Here is a 12,226-nt window from a genome sequence, read left to right as displayed (position 1 = left end):
TTTAATGTGTGGCTTCTATGGGAGAACCTCTCCCTGAGCCCTGGGCCAGGTAGGTACATTTTATATATCGTTCCTTCAGGTTCCTTGTTACCGTTGCGTGATTATTTAGTTAAGGTCCGTCTTGTTCACGAGCTTCATTTATCCAGAGACTCTGCACACTTCCTTCAAGAAAGCATGGCCCCGCCTGCCGCTCCCTGGATGCCCGCTCCGAGTAACCGAGTCTTTGAGCTCAGGATTCTTGTTTGTAAAAAGGATAATGACTCCCTTTTTTAAATGTTTTTAAAATTGAAAAAGTGTGTGTGTGTGTGTGTGTGTGTGTGTGTGTGTGTGCAGGTGTGTGCATGTGCAAGTGTATGTGTATGTACATGGGTGTGTGTGTATATGTATGTGCAGGAGTGTGTGTATATATATGTGTAGGTGCGTTCAGGTGCAAGTGTGTATATGTACATGTATATATGTGCAGGTGTGTGTATATACATGCAGGTGTGTGTGTGTGTGTGTGTGTGTGTGTGTGTGCGCGCGCGCAGGTCTACATGCCTTTGGAGGCCAGCAGTGGATTTTGTGTCTTGCTTCCCAGGAACTGTCTACCCTGTGCTGTGAGGACAGGAACTCTTATTGGAGCTCATCAAATAGGTGAGGCTGCCCCAAGGATCCACCTGTCTCTGCTTCCCCAAAGCTGCTATTAAGTGTACGCCACTGTGCCTGATGCTTCATCTACTACTACTACTACTACTACTACTACTACTACTACTACTACTACTATATTGTCATAATTGGGACAGGGTCTCACTATTTAGCCATGGCTGACCTGGAACCCACTATGTAGATCAGGTTGGTCTTGAACTCATGGAGATCCACTTGTCTCTGTCTCTCTAAGGCTTGGTCTTGAACTCATGGAGATCCACTTGTCTCTGTCTCTCTAAGGCTGAGAGTAAAGAATGGGTCACCACACATGGTGACTGTTTTTAAATGTGAGTTCTGGGGATTGAATTCAGTTCCTTGTACCTAGAAGGGACATTCTTTACCAACAGCCATCTTCAGCCCCCGCGATTCTTTAGACAGTGGTTAGAATTAAAAAAAACCAAAACCAAACCAAACCAAAACAAAAGTAAACAGATGAACTCAGCCTATCAAAGAGGTTGGTATTAGGACATCAGTTTATTTGTTCACTTAGGATTACTTTATTAGGTTTTTAAATGTGTGTGAATGTTTTTGCTGGGTGTATGCCTGTCCAGCATGTGTCTGCCTGGTGCCCTTGGAGGTAAAAAGAGGGTGTCGGATCCCCCTAGGACTGTGACTTACGGACAGTTGTGAGCTGCCACGTGGGCGCTGGGAATTAAACCTGGGTGGTCTGCATGAGCAGCCAGCGCTCTTACCTGCGAAACCATCTCTCCAGCCCTAAAACGACAGTTTGCCGAATGTGTATAATGTACTTGTACAAGAAACACCGTGTGACCACCAGGTGGCGCTGTGGTCATTTGCATGGGAGGTTTTTTTTTTTTTTTTACCCCATCCATTCACACAGCTTTCCTCTTTCAGTCTGCAGGGTCCCGAGTGGCCTTTCTGCCTCTGCCCTGTCCTCTCAGTGATGGCAGCCTTGAAACTGTCTTCTGAGTTATGGCAGCTACGCCCACAGGACTGGGTGACCCAGTGGGTAAGCCAGGCCTGGGAGAAACGTGGAAGGGGTGAGAGAAGGGCTCCAAGTAGAGAACTGGGAGCGGGTGCCGGGCCAGGGCTGTGGGTAAGTCCAGAGCTTTAGTACGACTGTCCTGTGCTCACCCACAATAGCACGAGCACCCTTCTTGTGCCACGCCGTGGGCGCTTACTTTTCAGAGTGGTTTCTGGGCAGAGCTATTTTGGCCTTTGCTTTTCACATCAGAAAGCTGATAGAGACAGATAAGAAGTTTGTAGGTTCGAAGTGGCAAGGCCCAGGCTTGGGGGGTTGGAGCTTCGTTCCGACTGCCAAGTCTAGGCTTTGTCACCTCTCTCTTTGGGTAAGCGTTTAACTTTGTTGTCCTTATGAAGCAGGTAAGCTAGTACTGACCTCTTTGAGTTTCCACGAGGAAGAAATGACCAAAACTTGCACAGGAGGAGCTTGGGAATTATCAGTTGTGGTCATGATGGTTTTGCCCAGGGTCAGACATGGGAGGGTAGAAGAGCTCTGGGCTTTCTAAGAGTTTTCCTTTTTAAAACAGGAAAGACCAGAAGACTGATATGCACCCTGTGGTGTCCTTGCAGCTGTTATGTGGAGTTTTGAGCACTGGGTAGGAGATTCATGAGTTTGTAAAATGTCACTTCCTGTCCTCAAGAGGAAGCAGACGGTCACATAAACCTAGGTGTGATTCTTGGGTGTCAGTCTTCAGAGTCATTCTCCTGGGACTCTCCCTTGGACCTGGGGCTCCTCCCTCCATTAGGTTGGCCTGGCTGGCCAGTGAGGTCTGAGGATCTGCCTGCCTCTGCCTCTCCTGAGCTGGGATTACAAATGCCTGCCACCACACCCAGCTTCTGACGTGGGCACAGGGGATCAGACTCGGATCCTTGTTCTCATTCCACTGACTTTGCTATTTCCCTCTCCCATCCTGTCCCTTCTACTTCTTTTATTTTCTGTCTTTGTTGCTGTGCATATTGTGCTACTTGAGAGATAAAATGCCTCTCCCGGCACGGGGCTCCAGGTCCCCAGCAGAGAGCTATATCACACCTTCTTCTTGCTCAGCACGGTTGGCAGGTTATGGCTCTGTGCGTGTGTGCGTGGAGCCTACCGAGAACCCAGACATTCGGAACGTCTGAGGGCTGCGAGGCACCCACTGGTGATCAGAATCACCATGGGCTCCACTCTCCTCCAGGGTCTAGTGAGCCCTGTCCCCCGCCTCTTCCATACCCATAATGTTCCTGATACATCTGCTGATATGCTGACGAGGACACGGAGCTGGGGCTGGGCGTGCTCCTCAAGGTGTCATCACACATGGTATCGGTCTTTTGTCCCATTTCGGCATTTACCGGAAACAAGTAGGAGAGGTAGGGCTTGATCTCAGCCAGGGTTTGAGGTTTGGTGATGTTCGTTGATGGTCCCTGTGGCAGAGGCATGCATGAGGCTGGGCTGACTACGGATATCTTGGAGGCTTGGGAAGCAGAAGTCAGGCTGGAGTGAGGCTCAACTATAGAACCTGAAAGCCCAAATACTACATCTCCTGCCAGGGTGATATCCATTTCTAGCCGGGCAGTGAGAAGTGGCTGCCCAGGGACCTGGCTCAGGGCGCTGGCACTATTGCTCTGATCACTTAACAGCTGCCCCCAAGGATTAGGGTGCTGTGAGCTTCCTGTCAGGGTCACCTCGCACTTCTCAGATGCAGCAACTCATCTAGTTCTTCCTTTTAGGTCAAATCTCCAAATAGGATGCACTACGAATGATCCAAGGTCCTTGGGCATGAGGTGTGGGAACCTGCCTGGATGTACATCAGTTCTTTTCCTCTTCCTCCTCTTCCTCCTCCTCCTCCCCTCTTCCTCCTCTTCCTCCTCCCCTCTTCCTCCTCTTCTTCCTCCTCTCCCATCTCCTCTTCTTTCAGTTTTTGAGACAGGGTTTCTCTATGTCACCATGGCTGTTCTGGAACTTACTCTGTAGTCCAGTCTGGTCTCAAACTCACAGAGATCCACCTGCCTCTGCCTCCCGAGTGCCGGGATTAAAGTCGAGTGCCACCGCTGTCCAACCGAGCATCGTTTCTACTGGTACCCTTCCCTCCTCCCTCCTCCAGCACTTAATTTAACATTCCCAACACTCATTCATCGTGTGGGTGTCTCGATGTGAATGTGGGGCTCAAGGATAGCTTTCAGGACTCAGTTTTCTCCTTCTATAATGTGGGTTTTGGGGACTGAACTCAGGTCATCAGGCTGGGCAACCACTGAGCCATCTTGCCGACCCAAGCATTTAAATTTAATGGCCTTTTGGCTGCTCCTCTTCTGCTGGAGAGACTAATCCTGTGAATGAACTTGGGCTGCCACGGTGTTGGTGAACCAATAGGCAGTGGGCAGGTAGCTGAATGTCTAATGAGCTGAGCTCCGGGGACATTCAGGTACTCTCTGGGGGAATGTTCCTTTGTCCTAGAATGGGTGGCACTCTGGTGATTGTCTGGGTTTGTTTCTCCCCCACAGTAGCCCCCGGCCTCGAGTGGTGGTGGGGTTGGGGGAGGGGGAAAGAGTATACGGACAGCAGCTGCTAGGCGACTTCTCATCTTGGCACAAGATTTTAGGCGAGCTCCTGTGGCTGTTTGCAGATTTGTATTCCAAAACGGAAAAGCAGAAATAATCCCAGTGGGATCACGAAACAAAAGGGTGACAACCAGTACACCCTCTCTAGCCTCGGTCTGCTCTGTGTCCTGTTTGCATTTGCTGGCCTAGGGCCACCTCTGCTACAGGTCCCTGCTGGACTTGGCTGCACACCGCCACTGGACCGTCATTGTAGGCCACAAACTCTGTCTGAACCTCAGCTTTAGATGCTGCCAACCTGGGAGTTCTGCCATCCGCCTAGAAGGAGCTGGGGGCCATGCGTGTATTTTTGCAAGCAAGGTCTTCGGGTGGTAATTTTATCACAGGGAGAAGACAGACACACTCACACGCCCCCAAATCACTAATGGGGCCTCCCTCTGAAGGTGCTTCTGCTTCTCGAGTGGTGATTACTCAGTACCCTGTGTAATTATTTAATCAACCCAACTAAGTCCTCAGCGTGAGTAGAGCCAGGGTAGCTGACCAGACCCCCCTCCCCCCACCCTGTCAGGAGCACAATCAGCTGCAGAGAGGGAGAGGGAGCAATTACCCCCACCCCCACCCCCACCCTGCTCTTCTTTCCTTTGTGCAAAGACTGGGCTGTGTGGGAGGGAAGGGTGGCCTAGAGGGGGGAGCGGGCCAGGTCACCTTGGGACTCCCTCACTGAGGACACAGCAAGAGTGGTCTTCTGAGATTTTGGGGACACCAAGGACCAGAGACCCTAAGGCAGCAGGCATGGGACTCATAGAAACTCAGTCTCTGAAGATCAGTCTCAGGCCTGGATTTCCTTCCTCCCTCCAATTTTTCCTTCCTCCCTCTTCCCACCCTCCCATTTCACAGGTCCTAGGGGTGCGCGCGCGCACACACACACACACACACACACACACACACACACGAATTCTTATTATCAAATGTACAGTGAAAAACGTCTCTCTTCCCCTCTTCCCGCCCACACTCCCACCCTTCCCCTAGAGGTAACCACAGCTGTCAGCCTGGAGACACTGCTCAATGCTTCTTCTGCATTCACACACTTAGCTGTGTATCCCTGGGATGCCCTGCTCATCCAAACATCTCTCATGTTGTCTAGACCAGTGGGTCTCACGTTTGGGGACTGATTTCATCCCTGGGGACATGAGCAATGTGTGGAGGCATTTTGATCCCTATGCTGGGAAGGACTGCTCCTGGCACCCAGTGGGTGGAGGCCGGGATACTGCTAAATACACTGTGTGACACAGGTCAGCTCTCACAGCACAGTGATCCGGCCTGAGGATCAGTAGCGTTCACTGAGGATGAGAGGGCCAGGTCTAGAAAAGTCTTTGCTTGTTCCCCTCCCCAGTCATCATCATTGTTATGATCACCACCATCACCACCGTCACTACCACTACCACCACCACCACCAGCACCATCATCACCATCACCACCACCACAACTATCATCACCACCACCACCACCACCACCACCACCACCACACCACCATCATCACCATCACCATCACCACCACCACAACTATCATCACCACCACCACCACCACCACCACCACCACCACCACCACCACCACCACACCACCATCATCACCATCACCATCACCACCACCACAACTATCATCACCACCACCACCATCACCACCACCATCACCACCACCACCATCATCACCATCACCATCACCACCACCACCACCACAACTACCATCACCACCACCACCACCACCACCACCACCACCACCACCACCACCACCACCACCACCACCACACCACCACCATCATCATCACCATACCATCACCACCACCACAACTACCATCACCACCACCACCATCATCACCATCACCATCACCATCACCACCATCACCACCATCATCACCATCACCACCACCACCACCGTCACCACCACCATCACCACTGTCACCACCACCACCTTGAGAGTCCTGGCAGGTTAATGGATATCTTTTTCCTTCTCATTACCTCTGCCACTTCTTTTGACAACATCCTGGTCTATGCTTTGATTCTTTCACTTTTTTTTTTCCAGAGCTGGGGACCGAACCCAGGGCCTTGCTAGGCAAGCGCTCTACCACTGAGCTAAATCCCCAACCTTGGTCTGTGCTTTGAATTGCTTCCAGTTGGGGAATGAATGGAAGCTCCCATGTTCATGTTCTTGTCTGGTTAGATATTGGGATCCCCACATAGTTACTGGGGTAAGTTATTGGTTGAGTGATTAATTTCCCAACAAATGCTTCTGTTCGAAATGCCACACACTTCAATTTAATTAGCAACTGCATTGTGTTCTTATACAAGTGGCTCTCGGAGTTTCCCTATCACAGATCCAAGTTTTAAGGAAGATGCTGACTTGTTTTAACGTTATCCTCTATGCTTTCTGGAGGGCTAGAGGGAATCTGACCATGATAGGGTGTGTTTAGTCCAGCCACACCATCCACCACTATGGGCTTTCAAGGGAGGAGCATTTGATTGGTAACAGAGAGGCTTCTGTCTCCAGCTCTCCTTGTATGCAGGGCAAAGGGGGCTGGCGGGGAGCTTCATGTATGGATAGCTCTCAGTGAGTCTGGGTGGAATACCCACCATCTTTGAGAAGTCATGTCCTCTCTGAGCCTTCACTTGGAAGTTCCTTGGCTTAGCAGGGGACCAGTTGCAGCCCAAGGAGAGACAGCTGTGGGGAGAGAGCCTGTGATCAACAGAACACACTACCAGACCTGATTTCTTCAGAGAGAAAAGATGAGACCAGACGGCCATCCATCTCTCTTCTTTTCCTCACCACTCTCTCCAGAACCTTGACACTCAGATGCGAGAGCTTTTCCTTGCTTGTGTGTATGTGAGTGGCGAGGCTTGCGTGGGAGGCACCAGACATAGCCAGGGCAGCCCTGAGAGACACATTTGACCTCACTTCCCCCCCAACTGTCCACATTTGGAACCAGTGGCCACACAAGTCTAAATTAGTTAATAAATCACCCTGAGTGATAAACAGGGTGATAGACGCAAGCCTCACTTATCACTTTTTTATTAAGGAGAAATAAATCAAACTCACATTGTTGCTATAAACCTTTCAAACTGGTCAAATCCTGGCTGGTGGAAGCTGATTAACATGGCCACATAGAGGGACCATTTGTAGCTGATCATTGACATCCATCCATCCCTGACATTTTCCCTCTGGGGAGGAGGTGACAGGAGACAGGTGCCGTCCCACCATGCACCATTTCCCTGTCCCTTTGATGCATGAGAGGAACGGTCTGCGTGCACACGAAGCTTGGTGTCAGAGAACTGTGTCAAACTGCCAGGCACCCGCGTGACCCCAGGAGCCCTCAGCCCGTCTCTGAGCTGTAGCTGTCTCTTCATTAGTGCAAGGGGCTACAGAGCTTGCTCGGTGGTTCAGAGCACTGGCTGCTCTTCCAGAGAACCTGGGTTCAATTCCCAGCAACCACATGGTTGTGCACGGCCATCTTTAATTGCAGTTCCAGGGGGGAGCCAATGCCCTTCTCTGGCCTTTGCAGGCATTGTGTGCATGTGGTGCACAGACAGACATGGGCAGGCAAAACATCCATACATGGTACAAAAAAAAAAAAAAGGGTAAACTACACGTCCTCCTTAGATGTTCTGAGTATCTTGGTGCCGAAGTTCTTGGTTTCAGGACCCTTTATGTATCTGAAAATTGCTAACATCTCCTCACGACTTTTGTTCATGGGAGTCACACCTACTGATATTTAAAAATCAGACACTTAAAAATCTACTTGTTTATTTAAAATAACAGTCACAGATCTATTTCAAGTGGGTATAAACAATATTTTCAACAAAAGCAGAGATGAGGGTGGGGTAGTGGTTCAGGGGGTAGAGATTACTGGGCAAGCATAAGAACTCGAGTTCGGACCCTCAGCACCTGTGTTAAAAAAAAGCACTGCAGTGTGTGGCTGCAACCCCAGGACCCCTGGGCCAGTCTAGCAGAATTAGTGGACTCCAGATTCTTGTCTCAGAAATCCTGTCTCAAAAGAAGAAGGTAGGGAGCAGTGGTATAGGCCACTCCGGCAGCAGGCAGCTCCTGGAAAACCTCCCTATAGACTCACGAAAGAGTGAGAATGGAATGGTGATGCGTTGGGCTCCGTTCTTAGCACGGTAAAGAGCAGCGTCAACCTCGTGGGCTTTCATAAAGGATGCCTGCTGCTGGGAAAGGCTAAGCTGAAGCCACAGGTAGAAGGGAATGACACAGGGGGCGGTCTCTTGAGGGAGCTGGTCCCAGTCAGGTCTCTACCATGGTCTGACCTCCTCTGAAGCCTGCCCATCCTCTACGGACAGGGCGCTAGCTAGGTCTTATGCACGACTACCACTCCTATCTCCCATCAGTCCCTCTACTAGCACAGCCTTGCATTGACCGATGGTTCGATGTCACAGGCTCCCTTGTCTCCCAAAGTCTGGATGGTTCAACCAATGAGATTTCCATGCTGGGTACTAAGGATGGTAGGGTCTTGGGGACGAGAGCCATAGCTGCTATATCTCTTCTTCCTTCCCATCTTGTCCCTTCAAGCCCTGGCGTCGGAGGGGTTTGTCACTGGTACTCGTTCCTGGGGTGTAACACCTTCCTGCTTGCTTTTCCTGTATCTTTCTCAGTTGAGAGAATTAAACTGTACTCGATTGGCACCTGCTTCTTGTGGGAAGGGGAGAGATACGGGGCACCTTCTGTAATAAACACACCAGCCGAGCACTTCCTCATCCTTGGCTGATTCTAGTCACCCTCCCCCTACACTCCAGTGTCTTTTTCTTTTAATTGAGTTCTGCCCCAGGGACTTTGCACGTGTTGATTCTGAAGGTAAAACCACACTCCCTCAGCGCTCCCCTTAGCTAACACATTCCCGTCCTCTGCTTGGCGGTTTGCACTTGCTAACCTCTTTGCCCTCTCCCATTTCCCCGTCTAGGCTGCCAAGGCACTAGACTCCCAGGGTCTTCTTCCAGCTACCGTTTTGTAAATGCTTGTATGCATTTATCAAACACTTCTATGTAGAGTTCGCCCTGTACCAGACACCATGTGAAGTATTATAATATCCAAATCTGCCTACAACCACCGGATAAATGGTTAGAGTCCCCATTCTACAAACGGAGAAACCGAGACACCACGAGGTTGTGAAGGACCGGAGCGGGGATTCAAACCCAGGAGGTCTGGCTCTCCTACCTCTCCTCGCTCTCCTCGCCTCAAGTTATTTGATTAAACCCGTTTTTCCTCAACCACAGTGTGAACCTGTGAAGCTTGCTATGCTGTTTTCTATCCTCAGGGGCAGGCTCAGTGTCTGACGCACACTGGGTGCTTTACGGGTATTTGCAGGGACGAACAAACAGTAGACAACAGCCACCGATTGCTGTAGTACCTTCTCCTTGCAGGGTTCCAGGACTCGATACAGCTTGGTTCTTTCTTGAGGGGGGTGTGTGCGTGTTTCCCAGGTCCTGGACAATCTTCCTGTGGGTATGCAGTCTTCGTTCTCCCAAAGCCTGGAGTCCTTGAGCATCTCTCTTGCGGTAGATGCCTCTGGAAGCTGCTTCTTCCACAATGGCTGAAGGAAGTCTCCCCAGCGCCAAGCCACACTGCTCTGAAAGCCATCCTTGAACGAATGACCTGCTAAGAGTGCAGTTTTCGCTCCCTCTCTCCCGGACTTTGATTTGATCAGGCCAAATCTGAAATGATGTGTGAAAGTAATGATATTTGGTAATTAAATCTCTGGTGACGGCCACTGCAATTTGTGCTACATGCATTGTTCATAAGGAAAAAAAAAAACCCGCATCAATTCATTTTCTGACCGGCTACTCCAGGGACTAGCAATTAGGGGCTGCTCATCGCTCTCGTCGCCTCGCATATTAAAGAGCTACTGAAACGCAAAGAGAATTTGGGAGGGTTTCCCCCCTCCCAACCTTCTAATAATGTTAGCTTAATTAGGGAGGTTCAGTGATAAAGGGGCACTTTGTGATGATTTGAGCAAACCATGGTGGAGAGGAGAGAGTGAGCTAACAGGGAGGAAGGTGTGGGGTGAGGTTTGGGGCTGTTCACCCTGGGGCACCTGGTGGTGAGTAAGGACAAAGAGTTCTGGACATCCCAGTGAAGTTCTGCTTCCTTCCACCTTGGGTCTTTTCCTTCCTTCCTTCCTTCTCTCCCTTCCCTTCCCTTCCCTTCCCTTCCCTTCCCTTCCCTTCCCTTCCCTTCCCTTCCCTTCCCTTCCCTTCCCTCCCCTCCCCTCCCCTCCCCTCCCCTCCCCTTCCCCCTCCCTCCCTCCTTCCTTTCTTCCTTCTCTTCCTCCCATTTCCCTCTCCCTACACTTCCTGTCTTCTCTAACCTCTTTTTTATGGTTGAGCTTTGGAATTTGGAATTTGTCTTCCTGTCCCCCTAATGACGGGCCCAGTTCCTTCATCTTTCCTCCCTCATCCTGAGCGGACCTGCCCATTCCCAGCATCCCCCAGAGGGATGTAGCACCTTTGAACTCACATCCTCATCAGATCCAGTAGCTGACACTGTTCTTTCCACAGACACACCACAGCTGGATACTTTGTAGCATCTGAGGGAGCATTTTCCGCTGCCCTCCAGAGGCTTTGTGCTCTACCTGTCTCCTTCCTCCCACTGGCCTCTGGCAACCACTGATCTTCAACTGGAGTTGCAGTTAGAAGGAGGCTGCACGGCATTTGCACGGCATCTCTTCAGATAGGCTCCGTCCCGTGTTCCCAGCTTCTGCTTCTGTTTGTACAAGTCGAGGAAGCCCCCAGCCCTCATCACCACCTACCTGGTGATTGCTTTTGGATGGATTCACTCCCAGAGGGGAATGGATCACAAAGGGGCAGGGGCACAGCTGGTCCTGGTTAGGAAAATGGGACAGTGATCAACTGATGGGTCTAAGGATTCCAGGGCAAAACTAAATGTGGCAGTGACTCAGCTGGCAGTGGCTGGCCTTCAGACTTTTCCAGACCAGGAGCTGTCTAGTGCATCCACTCACCTCTTTAGGGAGTGTAGTTGTAGCCCTTCTTACAGGAGAAATGGTCCTCAGAGGTCAGGCAGGTGCTTGGAATTCACAGAAGTAAAGAAGGCCCTGCTGGTCTGCTGTCTAGGTGTGCGTGATGGTAGCTAGGTCGGAGGGGGATTTATGAGGCAATGGGGGATATTCTCCAGACACACTGACTAGAGCGAAGCCACAGTTGAGGTGTGACTAGAGGGCCTGAAAAGCATGAATTTTAGTTGTATTTGGTTTTAATTAATGCCATTCATTTCGTTTTAGTCTTTGAAGGTTTCTGGAAGCGCATTATTGACTCGTTCAGGATGTCTACCCTGGCGGCCATTCACACAGTCTTTGCGTAAGGCTCATGACTAAAGGGTCATTGCCCTGAGATTTCTCATTTATTTTTTCCATTTATCAGAGTTACTAATTTTGTGTATGAGGGTTTCGCCGACATATATGTGCACCACATATGTTCTAGGTGCCAAGAGCAGTCAGAAGAGGGTATCAGGCTCCCTAGAACTGGAGTTCTGGATGGTTGTCAACCACCATCAGGGGGCTGGGAATCAAACCTGGATCCTCTTCAAGAGCAACAAGTGCTCTTCACCACTAGGCCATCTCTCCAGCTCGAACTTTCTCATTTCTGTAAAACTTACTCGAGGGTAAAATTAATTATCTCACATTTCACTCAAAATTTCAACAGTTATTTATTTCTTTTAATGAGACTGTAGCCTCTATATACCCATTAGCTACTGTTAGAGTGTAGTTTGTCTTTTAAAATGAGGTCTCACTAAAACGATGTTACCCAGGCTGGCTTTGAACTACTGGACTCAGCTGAGCCTCTGGAGTAGCAGGGACTGGATGTGCATGGTCCGTGCCTAGCTTTGAATTGTAAATTTAAATAGGGTGGCTACTGTACGAGATAGACAGCATACCAGACCTTTGGACAGTTTGTGGCAGAGTCCGCCCCCCACTCCTCGCCTCCACTGTCAGCCCTTGGCCCTCCG

General features: G+C 50.3%; 1 long non-coding RNA gene across 13 annotated transcripts in view; it reads left to right on the top strand.

Annotated features, from left to right (window-relative positions):
• LOC102550999 (uncharacterized) overlaps positions 1-12,226 on the top strand; it is a 64,785-nt gene that overhangs the window by 30,176 nt on the left and 22,383 nt on the right. For 2 of the 13 annotated variants that reach the window (XR_010065016.1, XR_001837344.3), the window contains 2 exons: positions 578-633; positions 1,540-1,654. The exons of 2 other annotated variants lie outside the window; for them this stretch is intronic. This is a non-coding gene — a long non-coding RNA (uncharacterized LOC102550999). 9 more of the 13 variants (XR_010065022.1, XR_010065019.1, XR_010065017.1 and 6 more) reach the window with 7 other exon arrangements.

This window comes from Rattus norvegicus, chromosome 3 (assembly GCF_036323735.1).
Source record: "Rattus norvegicus strain BN/NHsdMcwi chromosome 3, GRCr8, whole genome shotgun sequence".
Classification (NCBI taxonomy): Eukaryota; Metazoa; Chordata; class Mammalia; order Rodentia; family Muridae; genus Rattus; species Rattus norvegicus.
Note: the sequence above shows the minus strand (reverse complement) of the source record. Positions and strands in the feature narration are given on the sequence as shown.